The following is a 16,464-nucleotide window of genomic DNA, read 5'->3' as shown; positions in this document are numbered from 1 at the left end:
ATATCAGGAAATAATAATTAACTAATTAAGTAATATTTAACGGTGAGATCTTTTCAAAACAAATCTTTATAAAAATGAAAAGTCCTCCAACACGTTTTGAGGTGTTTCTACGTATTTTAAAAAAATGTTTGGAACTGATGACCTCCAACCCACCACCACCTAACTTGATAAAAATGCTAGCGATTACATGTCTCTTTACCGCTACGTGGCCAAGAAGTGGGTGCTCATTTTACTACTGTAAATTTATATAGGACAGTGATTCCCTACTCTAAAATGTTAAATTTTTATAGTTTTTATTCCTTCTTTTATATTATCTTTTTGGAGGCCGTTGAAACGTATTAACAAAACAAAGTAGATTTTGATCTCTTTTTAGAAGGTAAACTACGTTGGGTAAGGTCGTAAGAATTATCAAATATTTTTTTAATACGTAAATTGATCAAGTAGTCTTTTTTGTTGCATTAGAAAAACATTTGTCTGGATTTTTGTTTAAAAACGATTCCAGCTTGCAAAAAAAAAAAAAAAAAAAAGAAACAAATAAAATAATCGTTTTAAAAATTAGACACGCTTAAACCGTTCATGGTTTGTTATTATCCTATTTACAATGCCTCCCCACGGGACAGAGTTAGACACCAGGGTCGTTTTTAATGTTGAGAAAAAGAACAAAAAATAAAAATTGTCTCAGTCGTGAAGGATTTCTCCTCCACTAACAAGAAATTGAAGTGTAGCATCTGAAGAACAGATGGTATTTATTTGCTCCCCCACCGAGCAAATTAGGCACAAGGCCGATTTTTAATGTGAGGAGTGAAGGGAGGGGGAAGGGAAAAAGGGGACCAGCTCCCGAGAGGTGGGAAATGGGAACTGGTTAAAGGTCAGGCATGTGGGGTTGCCCCCACATCTGGTCTTTGCTAGTCATAGCTAGTCATAGCTTGCAGCATCTGCCGGAACAGATACTACACTTTGATCTTGACCCTAAGGCCACGAATCTTCGTTTTTTTTTTTATTTTTAAGTTAGATGTTATTATGAGTTAATTTTTGGTTGAAAATGATTCCAACTTCCAATGAAAAATGACAATTAAAATTCGTAAGATGCCGATGTAAAAAAAAAAAGCAAAAGATATTTAAAGTTTTGTTTTATGTGTATATTTTAAACGCGAAAAAAAAACGGTTAACAAAACTGTAATCGCATAATCCAACCTTAGCCCTCGTGGAAATGCAAGTAATTGTGATTTTTTATTTATTTATTCTATTTCATGTAATACATGGATAAAAAAAAATTACTTAGTATTTTAGTTTCAACATTCACCGGCAAATATGAAAACATTATTTGTGTATTTTATTATTTTAAATGAAAAAAATTAAAACACTCAAGTGAAACTATTTTTTTTTATTTGTTATAACAACCAATTTTTACAATAAATATTTTAGGTTTTAGGAGTGTCGAAGAAATAAAATGTATAAATCTATTTATAAAAAAGTAATATATAATAATGAAATGTAAGGAAAAAAAATGAAATACAGAAAATAACGATTCGTAAAATGATGTAAATAAAAACAAAAGGCAATTAGTTTTCTTTTTATTGCGCATGCGTAAATCGGAACCGGATTTATTTACGCATGCGCATTGTAACCCAAAAACGGATGGACGGGTTTAACGCTCAGGCAAGAAAATTTGAGTTTTATAATATAACTAGACTAACCGTGACCCGTTGGGTTAGTATGTTATATTAGCTATGGAATTCATGTATGAGCGTGACACTTGTGGCGTAAAGAAAATGTTTGTTTTTTTTGACATAACAAAAACATTTCTATGAAAGTATATTAAAATGAAAAAAGCATATAGATAGATTTCTATGAGTCGTTCTGTTTATTATAATTGATTATTTGTGAAAATTTTTTTTACAGTTACTGAATTATAAGTGGTTGGCCATACTTATAGGTAAATGTGTACTGAACAGATACCATAATACTTATTATAGTTAAATTCAAATTTTGATATATCTGCTGTTTTTATTTTTATTTTTTACATCGTTCATTTCTGTATTACGTTTAAGTTATTTTAAACACCATTCTTCCCATGTTAAATAATAATTTCAAAATAATAACGTCAATATTTCAGCGTCCCAATTGTTCTTTAGTTTTATCTTGCTTTTCGCGTTTAAATTATCCAAATAAACAATTGTTAATATATCAGGTATAGCTAACCATGTCTGGATGGTGAGGGGGCATCGCCTCCTATGGGATGAAGTAAAAATAATAAACAGAGAGACCCACTGGAAAGTGAGAAAACTTAAAGAAACAGCTCACATGCTCGGACATAACAACCTACTGAGCAAACCAAGCATAGAGCTGAATGCAATTTGGACACCTCTGATAGAGAGAGAAAACCTTGAATAACAACATAGGTTTAACATTAACAAAAACCAACTAAGAATTGTCCTATTGACATATGACCGAGTGGTCCTAGACGTTGTATCAAAGTTTACAGTTACCCAAAGGTGCTGAGTTCAATCCTGAACGAAGGCAGTGAAAAAGTAACATTCAAATTAGAGAATCAGCTGGAGTCCAAACACGGTACCCCCGTAATAATAATAAAGGGTTGGGTTCGAGACTCTTAACAAACGGTTCCCCAGTTCGATACAAAAAACTTGACGAAGGCCGGAGGGCAAAACGGCCAAAACGTTGTGACAATAACAACCAAGATGAGGAAGTCAGTCCGACAATCTCAATCAATTGTTAATACTGTCCGCTTTTTCTTTTTACATCGTTCATTTCTGTATTACGTTTAAGTTATTTTAAACCCCACTCTTCACATGTTAAATAATAATTTCGAAATAATAACGGTCATGCGCAACCGGATGTCGTAAACCGGAAAGTGGGTTACATATATTTGGATTATTATAAACGCGTTTCAGCAAATGTTCTAAAATAAACAATAAAGTATAGCTCGAACTTATTTAACGAAATAGAAATTACATGTAATAAATAATTAATTATTTACATCCCCTTCCGAATGTTAGACACAAGGTCAGATATTTGATGGATGAAAGTGCTGTTTTTTTTTCTTCTTTTTTTATGTGGAACGAACTGGATTCGAACCTGGCACATCTGGGTTTTCAGCTCGGGTTGTTAACAACTTTTCTCTCGCCACGTAAAACGAATGCACCTCCGGACCATTCTTGTTATATTATTATATTGTGGCACATCATCTTACCTTGTGGTGGGGGAATTAAAAAAAATTATTTTAGTCTGTGTGATGTTATTAAAAATCATAGAAACAAAGAATGGGGGCGAAGTATGCAAGTAAACGTCAATGTGGAAATGCATACGGATTTGTATAGTAATTTTAAACTGATTGTTTGTGACAAGGGAAATAACCACGTTTTGCTGGCCAAGATGGGATAGTCTGAAATCGCTTATGTAATTCATCGTGTTTTCTGTTTTGTTTGCTTTTGTTTTTTACTGGCAAGCTAATATATCTATGTTATTTCTTCTCAGCTGAATGAAAATAAAAACTGGTATTAATCTACGGTTCTAGCTCTGAATCGCACCTAGTAACCAGACAACTTGACTGACTGATTTTTGTTTATTAGATCGACATGAATTTAACAATTTTATCTACTGATTTTAGCGCTTCATGTTTCCGCAATCATCAGTGTAGGAAATGATAATAACTGTCAGTTGAATAATTCAATCCCAAAGAATACGGATAATCAGTCCTTTTCTTAAAACTTTCGACATTGGTTTGATAAATTTGATTAATTAACCACGAACAAACTAATTATAAATACACGGTTAGTTAATAATGTAGTTATGCCAAGAGTTTGTGCTTTAAATATTTTGTCATACTGGGCAAACGAAAAATATCTATTAAAAGCAGGGCTAAACCTATAAATTAAAATATATTGAAGTGTTTTATGTGATAAGACTTAAGACATAAGCGTTTTATTAAAATAACATTGGACGCCATGTTTATTGAGGCAGAAATTAAGACGTTAATTTGTTTATTCAGAAAAACTATAATATCGAACAATATTTCTACGAATCTTTATTGATAGCAAGATGACGCTAAAGTACAGGGAGCAAATGGGAATAACCCTTCCCAAAATGAAAAACAATGCACGACTAAATAAGTAAAAAGATGTAATTTTAAAAAGATATAAAAAGGGACAATTTTCTCTGATATTAAATCCTCATTTGTGTTAATAATAATCGAAGTTTGGCAAGCGAAACGGAAAAGCAATCATTGAACGGTTGGAGGGAATTATAGCCGGCGCCATTTTGAATTTTACTTTTCTTTTTCATTTTTAACTTATTATTTCCACTTTAATTTTAGACACGCCAATGTATATCTATAAGGGGCGTTGACCATCTGTCGCTCGGTCTGTCACATTTCGGTTTGAAGTATGTCGCACTTCAGGATGAAAAACTTGTCCGTCAAAGTTAAGTTTGAAATATAATTTTCATTAATCGACATTTTTTAGTGCATAACTTATAAGCGCTTCTGTCTACAAATCGGTCCAATATAGTTAAATGTGAAATATATGATACTATCTCAATAGCCTTTCTGATAACTTATTTTTTTTAATATAGGAAGTTCTTAATTTATTGCGGACTATTATTCTCATCTTTCTTAGTTGTTGTTTCACGATGTCTCGGCTAACTATTCCTCTGCCCTTCGTCAGGTGGTAACCGCGACGAGAAAGGAACTCCGAATATCCTAAATAAATCCACAGCAATTAATGCCTTCCATAGTTGTTGTCGTCTCACCACGTTTTGGCCAAGTAAGATTTTGGCCGGCTTTGGGTAGGATTGAAACTGCTATCTTCAGAGAATGCTCGTCTGGAACCGTAGAGATTCTGGAAAGAGGCTTACTTGACCAAAATGTGGTTAGACGACAACAACTATGGATGGCAGTAATTGCTGAGGATGCAGTTAGGAGATTCGGAATTCCGATTCCGTTGTGGTTATCCCCTGACGAAGGCCAGAGGAATAGTCGGCCGAAACGTCGTGAAGCAACAACTAATAAAGATTAGGATAATAGTCCGCAATAAATTAAATATACTCATCCTAATAATGAATTCCAATTAAAATGATATATAAGAAGTTCTGCCAATTATTCGGTACTTCTGTTCAGCTTAAGTTTTAAAGATAAGAAACTCTGTAAATCAATGTTTTTTTTTTGTCAGGCTTAAGTTTGAAATATATGAAATGATAAGTCTTTCTGTCACGCGTAAGTTATACAGATAAGCAGCTCTGTCAATTGTCTGGTCTATCTTTAATTTGAAATGTTATCTTAGTCTGTCAGATTTCTAGATGCATCAACGCATTTCTATGAGAATAGGTTAAGTCAACGATCTGTTACTTTTTTGTTTAATTTGAAACTAGCCTGAGTAGCCGGCGTTGCCCAGATACTTGGAGGTGTGTGTTGAGGTTGAGCAAAAAAAAAAAAAAAAAAAAAGAGATAGTAGGCAGGCTCGAACCCGTACCGCGAAGGAGGAAAAGAATGTTTTAAAAAAACCTGACGTCTTGTCTGTGGCGCCCATCGCCAAACCGGAAGTGACGTAGGTTTAAATTAAGGATAGTCAATCGACAAGAAGACGATGACTTTCGAAAATATCGGTGAACAAAGCGACCCCTCTCTGTAGAAAAGTGCGCAGTTGCGGGTGAAGTAATTAATGTTTAAAGACGATTTTTTTTATATTCATCGCCCGAAGGATCGAGTTTCAAAATGATACCTATCTCGTGAGAATTCGTCGCCTCTGTCGAAAGTTTTAGGCCTACATACATACATACATACATACATACACACATACATTTAAACAGACTAGTGAGATTTATATTATAGATTTCCCTCTCAAATCGCGTAAAATGAACAAATTCATTTCCTGTATACTTGACTTTGTATTTTTTCTCTTTTTCCTTTTTATTAATTTTCACCTTTTTTTTGCCTTCAACTAAAATAAGCTTATACAAATAAAAAAGTATTTAAGAATTCTCTCCCTTGTTTCTATTTTCACGTTCTTTTTTACCAATATAACTGAGGTCGTCATTGAACGTCGAACTTATATTTTAATAACCTTACCCCCAAAAAGCTATTAATATAAACGGCCGCGGATTCATATGTTTAACAACGGAAGAATAAAGTTTTGAAGAAGATTTTTTGTATGTTTTAGCAATACTTTCAGTTCAAAAGTCAGAGAAATGTTATAGACATTGAACAGGGATATATTGAATTAGATTGCCATTGATTTATGGGAGTATCTTCTTTTATTTTATTTACAAAATATATCTTGCTTTATTCATAAGAAAGGGAGACGAGTAATATACATTTTTCTATATCTTTATGTATCATGGATTTGTATCTTATTTATGAGCTTGATAGCCGGATATATATATATATATATATATATATATATATATGTATATATATATACACAATATAAAAATACATCAGGAATCGAATATATATATTGTCTGTCATTATTTCTTGTACAAGACCGTATATATGTAAATATATATATATATATATTTATATATATATATTTATATATAAGAGAAAGAAAATTAAAACTGTAAGTTGAACTTTACAATCAAAATTTATTGTTCGATTGAATACTCCAATAAACAATTTACAAAATTTCAAAGAATGTTATTCTTATTATTATTCTCATCAGAGGACATAAAGAAATCAGTAAATTATATTTGTAGCAATGCTAGAATTTGCTAGTTAAGGCATTAAGTGAAAACGCAATTTATTGTAGTTATAAATTGCCAAATAAAAAAATGAAAAAATATTGGATATGTAAATAACTAATATAAAAACCAACCGCGCATAATAGTTCAGCTTGAATGAAACTCCTCTAGAGTTGATCCAAAATGCAAAATAGTTCTTTAGATAGAATGTATTTCAAGATAAATCCAGCGTGACGATGCATATCATCCGATTGAAAAGTTTTCAAAAATTCGATTGGAAAGTTCACAAAACATCTGAAATAATGAAATTTTTTTTGCTAGGCAGTGCAGTAGTCCAATGAGAAGTCTGTCTCTAGTATATATATATATATATATATATATATATATATATATATATATATGCATGTATATATATATATATATATATATATATAATATACATATATATATATATAATAGCAAGCAATCTACGAAAGATTAATGCAAGCAACAGTAAACGTAGTCACTAGTTTTGTCTTCTCTGCACCAACCTCTCGAACCGAAGGTTCTCAAGTCCTTCGCCACCCTTACTCAAGGCACGCCTCCATGCTGGTCTATCTTCGGCTAGCTCCTCCTACACATTCACATCGATGCCAAGAGCGATCAGATCCCGTTTGGCCACGTCTCTAAAGCTCAACACCGGGCGACCGCGGCTTCTTGATCCATTTGCCAGTTCGCTGTAGAGGATATCCTTAGGGAGACGGCCATCGGGCATTCTACGCAGGTGTCCAAGCCAGCGCGATCGTCGTATCTTGAGTGTCTGGAACAAGGAACGGCTGCCGGCACGTTTTAGCACCTCTTCGTTGGTGATTCTATCCCACCAATTGATGCTCATGATATGTCGCAAGCATCGGAGATGGTAGACGTCCAGTCTTTTCTCGTGACGAGCATACGTGGTCCAAGTCTCTGCTCCATACAGTAGGGTACTCAGAACACAGCATTCGTAGATGCGGCATTTTGTGCGAGAAGTGAGGTATTTATTGAACCATGCTCTTTCACGTAGTCGATTGAAAGTAGACGCTGCTCTACCTATGTGCGTTTGTAGCACCTGTTCAATGGATACTCCCTTGTTGTCGTTGGATCCAAGATAGGCAAAGTTCTCGACAGTCTCTAGTTCGTAGCAATTGATGGTGATTGATGATGCGTCACCCTGGTGCATCACAACTGTCTTCTTCACACTGATTACCAGTGCGACCTCTGCAAAGCAACGCTCAATTTGTCAAGCAGAATGCGAGACCAATGCAGCATCGTCTGCAAACAGCAGCTCAAGTATTAGGACTTTTCGAATCTTAGTTTTGACTCGTAGGCGAGCCAAGGAAAAAGTTCTCCATCAGAGCAAGTATGAAGGAACACACTGTCTTCATCCTCGTATATGTATGTATGTATGTGTGTGTGCGTGTGTGTATAATCGGTTCTAGATATTATCTATATATTAATACGATAGCGTGTGTATTCTTTTTTGTGTCACGCTTTCCAGCAAATTCCATTGGTTGAGATTTAAGAACATAGATGCTATCGTATCCCAGGCATAATCTTTTTCCTTCTCTTCGAGTAGGGGGGATGATAGTCTGGCGTTACTTTATTTCAAGTATATTTTAAGCAATGGGGTAGGGGATATGAAGTCAGTCCCGGAAAAAGGCTGAAACCGTTTACGATTTAAATATTCTTTAATTTAATGTATATTTTTTACAGTAGGCTGAGCGATATTAAATCAGTCCCGGAAATTGCTAAAACCGTTTACGCATTAAACATTACTTTATTTCATGTATATTTTTAACAAGAAGTCAGTCGCGGAAATAGCTTAAACAGTTAACGATTTAAACATTATCTTATTTCATGTTTATTTTTAACAGTGGAGTGAGGATATAAAGTCAGTTCCGCAAATAGCTGAAACAGTTTACGATTTAAACATTACTTTATTTCATGTATATTTTTAACAGTGGTGTGGCGGACATGGAGCCAGTCTCGGGATTGGATGAGATGAATACAAATATGTACTAGCAGAATACCCAGCGTCGCCCAGGATTAAATGAGATACGTGGAAAACATAAAGAAACAGAATACCCAGTCGTAAGTATGACAAATAATTGTCGAAATAAGTAACATATCCAAGCAACATGAAAAATGATGAAATGTGAGTTTATTGATGTGTTTGTTTGTAATGAGATAATCAGCCTATCAAAATTATTATTTTAGTGAGGGGGTAGGGCGATAATGTGGGTTAAAATTATGAAAAATGATTATCGAAATTTGTAATATATCCAAGAATTATTAAAAATGATAAAATGTGAGTTAATTGGGTGGTGTGTTTATAATGAAATCATCAGCCCAGACAAAGTATCAAAGTTATTATTTTAGTAAAAGGAGGGCGCTAATGTGGGTTGAAATTATGAAAAGTGATTGTCGAAATTAGTGATATATCCAAGAATTATGAAAAATGATAACATGTGAGTAAAATGATTGGAGTGTTTGTAATGAAATCATCAACCCAAGCAATATATCAAAGTTGTTATTTTAGTAAGGGGAGGCGGCCATAATGTAGGGCTAAATTATGAAAAATGATAGTCGAAATTAGTAACATGTCCAAGAATTATAAAAAATGATAGAATATGCGTTAATTTGTTGGTGTGTTTGTAATGAAATAATCAGCCCAGACAGTATATCAACGTTATTATTTTAGCAAGGGTGGGGACGATAAAGTGTTAAAAGGCTAGAATATGATGGTAATTTAATTCATGCTGCACGTCCACAGAATGTCCTGCAGCAATATATTACATATGAAAGATGCCGCTGTGGAATTTCCACAGGTCCTGCGAGTAAATTATTATTTTGTGTACCCACAGACAGTAGTGTTTCATGTTTAAGCAATCATGAGTGTAGAACATAACGAAAAAATAAGTGAGCGGTGAAGTTTTAAAGGAGTTCTAAATAAGTAAAACTAACATTTGACCATATATTCAAACACTACCGTGTTTGAATATATGGCTTCCAATACTTCAGTCTTTTTACAGTTGTATTATCCATGTATTTTGGGTTAAGATTTGTCTGAACTCGAAATGGAGACAGTTATGTTTTTTTGTAGATGTTAGAAGATTGCGTTAAGAGTCGACATTATGCAGAGTTAATCGGCAGGATAGTTTCGTGTTTGAGTAACTAACGTAACTATTGTTTTGGGATTACTGTAAGAGTATCACTCTCCCCTGGCGCATTAAATGCGTCAGGGGAGTGACATCGTTTTTTTTTCTTATATATTGAGGGTTGGGGAATTAATTTTTATTACAATTAGGTTTGTAGTCTTAAGTTTTTTAATATTAGATGATAAGTCGAATTTTACAATTGTTGTCATTTGGCGATACGAATCTATGTATGATATTTTGTATAGACTTTTCTTCTAATTTAAATGTATTATCAGATGTATTGATCAGAATCTCAAGAAACGGAATTTTGTTGTGTGGTAGTCGGATTTATTAAAAACTAAACTATGTTTGTGTCGTCGGCTTTTTAACGTAATATTGTCCGATAATACGGTCAGGCAATATTGGACTGCGCAAGCTGTAAGGCCAGGCATATAAAATCAATAATAGATAATTAATAAACTGGCTGCTTAGCTCATTGGCGTATTTGTTTATATTTGGTGTTAATCCCAAAAACGAAAACTAAAAAAGCCGCCAATGAGCTAAACAACCAGTCCAATATTATCGTACTGTTGATTTTATATGTCTGGTTTTACTGCTTGTGTAGTGATAGTGGCTGGAATTTAAGTTTAAGTGTAAGGTGTTAATTTAGATCAAAATCGCCTGTACCTTCTTTCATTGGATTATTTCGATTAGCAATTATTGACACTTATCGAGAACATTCCGATACAAAACCTAAGAACACTGCCGGATACATAAAATACCTTCGTGTGAAATTTCATAAAAATCAGCCTAGCTGTTTTCGAGTCCACAGCGAACGAACTCACACAATCAGACATACATAAAGTTCCGTTTACATAATTGTATATATATATATATATGTGTGTGTGTGTGTGTGTGTGTGTGTGTGTGTGTGTGTGTGTGTGTGTGTGTGTGTGTGTGTGTGTGTGGTTTGATATTTGACGATAAGTTTAAGAAATGTAATGTAAACGACACTGACTTTCATACCTGAGTTGACGCACTTCGAAAACAATGCGATAAAAAACGTCGGGCGTCAATAAACATCGTTTATCAACGGTTCAGTACATTTTAATAAGTCTTACGAAGCAAAGTAGTTGCAAGGAAATAAATTGTAGATACGAAATTATCGATAAGGTTCAGCCCTCATTCTCAACAACACCCACATAGTCACATATAATATAATTACATGCATACGTGTAATATTAATATGATTATATACATATGCATATATAAAACTAAATTAACAATAACAAACTAAATAAATATTTTTGTATAACTGTATGTGTCGTACTAAATTTTTATTTTTGTATATATTTATATATCAATATATGTACTATATATATATATATATATATATATATATATATATATATATATATATTAGTCCTCGCGCGAAAGAGCAGGACACAAAATGTTTTAAATAATAATAATAATAATAATAATAATAATAACAATAACAAAGACTTTCGCTTGCTGGGACTTCTATTGAGCGTAACCAGTTATACAGTCCTTTTGAAATTTTCATCTCTATTTTTCTCGTTATCTACTGAATATTTTTAGTGCAACCTATATGAAATATGTTCCTTATTAAATTGTAAAGATTTTCTATTCTGAAGGAAGTTTTAAAAAATTTAATCTAAAAAATTATTTTAAAGTTTTTGTTTAAAAAATACAGATTTTCTCATTATTCAGACATGTATGACAAAGGCGGAGTTGAAAAAAAAAGTTGTAGTGTGAGGAGAAATACAAACTAAAACATAGAATATTCAGACCTGTAATAATACAAAGAGGGGGTTGCAAAAATGAGTTGTGGTGTGAGGAGAAATACAAACTGAAATAGAGAGTAGGAGAGTTTTTCTAAATACATGCAAAACAACATTCATTTTTTAAAATCAAAATATATAAATTAAATAAAATATAATCTTAAAAAGATACGATATAAGTTAGAAAAGCATTTCATCCAAGGCATGAAAATTGTTAAACAAAATGTTTTTACTATAGGCATTAAAAATAAAGGTACAAGATTCAATTTGAAATTAATGTATTTTCAAAGTGCACTTTTATACAGTTTACAAAGTAAGGTATTAAATTTTTATACCTTTGTAAAATTTATAAAAGTGCACATTGAAGATAAATAAATTTCAAATTGAATCTTGTACCTTTATTTTTAAAGCCTATAGTAAAAACATTTTGTTTAACAATTTTCATGCCTTGGATGAAATGTTTTTCTAACTTGTATATATGTATATATATATATGTATATGTATATATATGTATATATATATATTCATATATATATATATATATATATATATATATATATATATATATATATATATATATATATATATATATATATATATATATATATATATATATATATATACATACGATATCAAAACATCGTTAAACTCACTACTCGTTCAAGCAGCCGCCAATAGCGTAATGGTTAGAAGCCTTGACTGCCGTATAAACGGTCGGGTTTCAATCCTGGCTTGAGGTAGTTGCCTGTCTAGCCGCACTGATGAGCTGTGAAACAGCGAAACAGTACTGTATGTGGATGACTATATATATATATATATATATATATATATATATATATAGCTAAGATCATCATATAATGATTAGATAACTCTGACAGAATTTAAAAACATTAAAAAAATAAATGTTTAAATTTCAGCAGTATTTCTCGCAGTTAATGGTAGACCAATGGATTAGGTCTTGCTAATGAAGCTAGAGATGGTTTCTGTTGCCGGTTCGAATCTATTGACACTCTACACTGATAATTCTGGAAAGGATGAAACACTAGTGTCTGTAGCTCTTTAATAATTAATATAGTAAATAATTATATATATATATATATATATATATATATAGATAGATAGATAGATAGATATAGTATTTACTATAATAATTATTAAATACCTACAGACTGTAGTGTTTCATCCTTTCGGGAATCATGACTGCAGAGTGTTACGATTAACGCCAGTCGAGAGATTTGAACCCCGGCAACAGAAGTCATGTCTGGCTTTATTAGCAAGGACCCGATCCATTCGGCTACCGTCAACCGCGAGAGATACAGCTGAAATCATAAATTTATTCTTATTATATGCTTTTAGCGTCAGTCAGAGTGATCTAATCATTATTTGACGATCTGCGCGTATGAGCTAAGTTGACCGCCTTTATTACAACTGAAAGTGCTATACGATAAGAAATAAGTTTCTTAAAGGGGCTGGCATTTTTATTTACTATAATAATTATTAAATACCTACAGATACTAGTGGTTAATCCTTTAAATACCTACAGACACAAGTTTTTCCTACTATATATATATATATATATATATATATATATATATATATATATAAAAGGGTGTTCCTTATCTTGTGCTAAGCATATTAAGCAATGCTCTTTGTGTAAACAAATGGAGCTTAGGTGTTTGAACAACATTGGTTATTCAACGAATAGCGTAACGGTTAGGAGCGCAGACTGTCGCCAAGTCGGTCGAGTCTAAAACCTAGCTTGAGTTAGCTGATAGTCTAGCCGCAATGATGAGCTGTGATATATATATATATATATATATATATATATATATATATATATATATATATATATATATATATGGCGGAAGTGAGAAAACATGGCTTTGGAAGCCTTTTACCCCAATACGATGTTCAGCATGTTAAAAATATATCTTTTGTTGGAAAAATCTAATGGACAAACATCTGAAGAAGTTGGTGGGGATAGGATATTTTTACGGAAACATAAATCGTAAAATTGCCTTCCCACTAATGAAATAGCTGTAATGGAAAAAATCCAGGAAATAAACGAAGGTTATAAAAAAGAAAACATGAGTCTTTGAATTTTCAACAAAATTTTGCACTATATATATATATATATATATATATATATATATATATATATATATATATATATATATATATATATATATATGTATGAACACACGCACATATATATAGGACTTAAGTAAGTTATGAAAATATATATGGCATTCAAGCTACGCAGAACTTTCAGAATTCTGAGAATTTTTCAGGCTATCTTATGAAATTGGTGTTACCATTTGTTATTATATACTCACGTAGTGTTTAGTTTGCTACTTAGCTAAACAGATTTTGTGTTATTCCTGCACCGGCTTTTCCCGACGAATTTATCAGATAGAGTTTTACTTTCATTATATTTCAGGTAATTAGCTATATTTTCTTTGTGCATTACAACGTGATCTAAGTTTAATCTTAACGTGTTTAGATATGTCTGCTTATATTCTGCTTATACATTGTTTTGATAAATTAAAGTATTATTATTGGCTCACAAGGAGCTTTCACACAGGTCATCAAAGATCTCATTGAAAACAGCCTGTGGTGTTCCCTGGAAGTCTCCCCAGATTTTCAGTACTCTCCACCTCCTTCGATAACATTTGCAAAATAAATTTGAATTATCGCCACAACTGCTTGTTATTCATTTTTCGTTGGCAGTGGCATTGGTCTTTACTGGAATTGAGTGGCAATAAGCTTCCCCAAGGTCACAGTTCTCTTTGCATTAATACAGCGGAGATCTGGTCAGTGCTCACTCCTCGGTCTTTCATTTCTCCTTAACTTTTCTTGTCTAATCGGTCTCGCTCTTTTTGGGGGGGGGCAGTGATGTGATAACGGGGGATGGGGGTAGGATTATAGAACTTATAGGTGTGCAGTTTCAATGTTCTTAGTTCCATGTAGCGCTTCATGTTTTGCCTCTCCAGCGCGTTTGTATGGCCTGCGCTTGTTGTTTATGTGTGCTAGTCTCCACATTTGACTTGTGCAGTTTAATACATTTTGCGGTTCTTTAATATTTGTAAATTGTATCTTACTACCTAACTCTATTTACGTATTGAGTACTGTTGAAGTAAATAGTAAATACCGAAAATGTGTGCATAATATTTTATGCAGATACATGAAATATATATATATATATATATATATATATATATATATCTGTAAAAATATATTTTCTTATAATATATACCGATCCTTTTTTTGAAATTATAGAAACATATTAAAAGGTATTTGCAGCTTCTCTTTCAATTTTCAGATTTTAATCATGTCAAATCACACTTTATTTCCTTTTGATGGATTGATTGTTGCTATGTTTTCTGATTAGTTAAGGGCATGACAGATTCACTGATTGATATCATAATTAATGATTGATTTTGCTCTACGCAACAGATACTGTCAAGAATTGTATAAGTCAACTGAATTAAAGGAATAACTTGTAAGATGGCCAGCATCATGAATTTTGGAATATAGTTTTTTGTCATTTATTCACTATGTGTGTGTGTGTGTGTGTGTGTGTGTGTGTGTGTGTGTGTGTGTGTGTGTGTGTGTGTGTGTGTGTGTGTGTGTGTGTGTGTGTGTGTGTGTGCCTGCCTGTTCAAAGATTGAATTATATTTTCCGATGATGAAGGAGGAAAGAGCATTTAAAGAATTAAATCGATCTGGACTATGATAAAATGTAAGTGTGGCAGTAGTGTACATGCACTGATTCTTTTTTATTTCTTCTCTTAAAACCCTAAACGAACGCCATAACGAAATGAAATATTAAAAAAAGAAAATGGACGACTTCAGAAGCTCTTGTTCGGATCGTTTTCCTCCTCAAGACGTTCTCAGAACGAATTTTATAACTAGTGCTTCCTGTCTGCAATTGAATAGAAAAAAAAAACCGTGCGCCTAAGAACAAATCAAAACTAAAAGGAAGTATAAAAATAATTTGTTAATTTCGATAAAACTGTAGATATCTTGACACACTAACCCAGACGAACCCCCTCTTATCTATTATCATACGTATTCAAGTTCGAGAGCGCCATTACTGATCCACTAGAACATTGCGAGTCTGTCAATCGATCGTAAAATGCGCGATTTTGGTGCAACCCTAGCCGGCAATCGTTACTAGCAAGTTCAATTCGTGCAATCTTTCCAATTAATACATGCTTTTCACTAAAAAAATGAGCCAAGAAAAAAATACTCGTAAATATAATTAAACACTTAGGTTGTGTGATATATTAATTTAAATATATAAATCTGTTTGGTAGTGACAATTGCGCAGTGGTTACTGATCAAGGGGGTGGGTTTGTTATATATCGTTCAACTTCCTTTGGTTGTGTTAGGGTTAGGGTTAGGGTTAGTTTGGCATGCCTCGTTCAGCTTCTTTTGGTTGTAATGATTCATTTTTTGAAAAAAGGTGACTATATTTTACTATCCTCCAACCCGGAATAATCTTTCTATACATTGTATATCCATCTATCTATCTATCTATCTATCTATCTATCTATCTATCCATCCATCTATCTATCTATCTATCTATCTATCTATCTGCTATTATATAAAATGAACTTTGTCTGTGTGTGTGTGTGTTTTTCGTTATATTTTATTGAAGATTGTAATGCTCGGTATAGGGTAGCCAAACCAACTGCCAACATTGCCCTGCTTTTTATTGAAACCAACCGAGAGATCTTTTTAGTATCCTCGCTGTTCCCTGAAGTGCAATTTTCTGGTTTCCACTTGGTTCCCCAGGAATATAAGTTAGG

General features: G+C 32.8%; 1 long non-coding RNA gene across 1 annotated transcript in view; it reads left to right on the top strand.

The window, feature by feature from the left end:
- Positions 1-16,464, top strand: part of LOC145284985 (uncharacterized) — a 116,119-nt gene that overhangs the window by 9,940 nt on the left and 89,715 nt on the right. The window contains exon 2 of the long non-coding RNA XR_013868920.1: positions 8,673-8,802. This is a non-coding gene — a long non-coding RNA (uncharacterized LOC145284985). The remainder of the gene's footprint in view (positions 1-8,672; positions 8,803-16,464) is intronic.

Source organism: Euprymna scolopes, chromosome 9 (assembly GCF_053919585.1).
Source record: "Euprymna scolopes isolate OS-2025 chromosome 9, ASM5391958v1, whole genome shotgun sequence".
NCBI lineage: Eukaryota > Metazoa > Mollusca > Cephalopoda > Sepiida > Sepiolidae > Euprymna > Euprymna scolopes.
The sequence above is the reverse complement of the archived record's forward strand: the minus strand, read 5'-3'. Positions and strand labels throughout refer to the sequence as shown.